We start from the raw sequence: 1910 nt of genomic DNA, 5'->3' as shown, positions 1-1910 counted from the left end.
TGGCGCTGTAGCTCAAGTGGTAGAGCGCTCGCCTTGAGCTGAAGAGCTGAGGGACAGCGCCCAGGCCCAGAGTTCAAGCCCCACGACCGACCAACAAAAAAAAAAAGAGATGTACAGAGAGCTTATAGTTGCATAAGTAAAGAGTGCATTTCTTTTGGACAATATCACCCCTTCCCTCACTCTTCTCCCAGTTTTTTGCACCCATCCCCACCCATAAGTTGTATAGTTCATTTTCTTTTTTCTTTTGCCTGTCCTGGGGCTTGAACTCAGGGCCTGGGCACCATCCCTGAGCTTCTTTTGCTCAAGGCTAGCACTCTACCATTTGAACCATAGCACCTCTTCTGGCTTTTTCTGTGTATGAGGTACTGAGGAATTGAACCCAGGGTTTCACGCAAACAAGGGAAGCAATCTTCAATCTTCCACTAAGCCACATTCCCAGCCCTAATATATATAGTTCATTTTCAACGTAATGTCTAGTGAGTACCACTGCTGCATTTGTTCACCCACCATCCTTCTATTTCTGTGACCCCCCCTTGCCCTTCCAAAGACAGATAAACAAAAAGAAAAACAAAACAAACAAAAACAATGAAGAAAATCCCTCTTATTTACATTTCCTGGAGTTCATTTCAATTTTTTTTTCCTGTCCTCCGGCTTGAACTCAGGGCCTGGGTGCTGTTCCCTGAGCATCTTTTTTTTATTTTTTGGTCGGTCGTGAGGCTTGAACTCTGGGCTTGGGCGCTGTCCCTGTGCTCTTCAGCTCAAGGCAAGTACTCTACCACTTGAGCCACAGCACCACTTCCGTTTTCTAGTGGCTTATGGGAGATAAGAGTCTCATTTCCTGGCAGGCTGGCTTTGAACTGTGGCTTTGAACTGTGGTCCTCAGATCTCAGCCTCCTGAGTAGCTAGGAATACAGGCTTGAGTCACCGGCACCCGGCTTGTCCCTGAGCTTCTTTTGCTCAAGGATAGCACTCTACCACTTGAGCCACAGCTTTTTTTTTTTTTAAAGAGTCAGTTCTCAGATTAATAAAAAGAGCATTCCTGGTGCTGGTGGCTCACTTCTGTAATCCTAGCTAGTCAAGAAACACTGAGATCTGAAGATCCTGATTGGCAGCCAGCCCAGGCAGGAAAGTCTGAGACTCTTATTGCCAATTAAATCACAGAAAAAGCTGGAAGTGGCACTGTGGCTCAAATGGTAGAATGCCAGCCTTGAGCAAAAGGAGCTCAGCGACAGCGCCCAGGCCCAGAAGCAGCAAACAAAGGAACAAGGAGTAGAGTCTTGGGCCTAACTTGACGGGGTGGCAAGTAGAGCCTGGACTCTAACCAGATCAAACACAGGGCCCATATGTTTTCCCAGTGCCAACCACAGTAGGTACATAGTGAAGACACTCAATAAATAAAAACAAATAACAGACGAAACCCAGGGCCGGTGCTGTCCTCTCTGTAACTGTTATACCATATTAAACCAAACGGTCTTTGAGTTGCCTTTTGGGATAAAACCCAGGCCCAGGTCCAAGGAGGGGTCGGTCCTGGAGCCTTGGGTTCCTTGGAGAGGACTCATCCGCGCTGGTCAGATCCCGTTCTCCTGCGCGGCTTCCTGGGTTTGAGAACTGAACCCAACATCTTTGTCCATCACCAGCTCTCAGATGGAAACACCGAGTTGGGGGTAAGGGTCAAAGGTTATGCAGAGTTGGATTCCCCCCGTGTCCTGGCCCCAGCCTGCCTTCCCGCGGCGAGCCCAACGCCGGCGCTTGGGGCAGGGTGCGGGGCTGGGGGGGCTGGCTCTGGGCCCAGCCCTTAGAGATGGGGCCGGGCCGGCGCCGCCCACCTGGGCGTTCACCCTGTGGCACCGCGGGAAGACCCGGGCGCCGAGGAGCCAGGACTCGCCCAAGGGCGCAGGGGCGAGGGCGGC

The 1910-nt window shown here is 51.2% G+C and overlaps 1 protein-coding gene across 1 annotated transcript in view; it reads left to right on the top strand.

Moving 5' to 3' along the window:
• Tmem151a (transmembrane protein 151A) overlaps window positions 1-1910 on the top strand; it is a 6770-nt gene that overhangs the window by 972 nt on the left and 3888 nt on the right. The gene's annotated exons all lie outside the window — the stretch shown is intronic.

The sequence above is a fragment of the Dipodomys ordii genome, unplaced genomic scaffold (assembly GCF_000151885.1).
Source record: "Dipodomys ordii isolate 6190 unplaced genomic scaffold, Dord_2.0 Scaffold54, whole genome shotgun sequence".
NCBI lineage: Eukaryota > Metazoa > Chordata > Mammalia > Rodentia > Heteromyidae > Dipodomys > Dipodomys ordii.
This window is presented reverse-complemented; position numbering and strand designations above follow the sequence as displayed.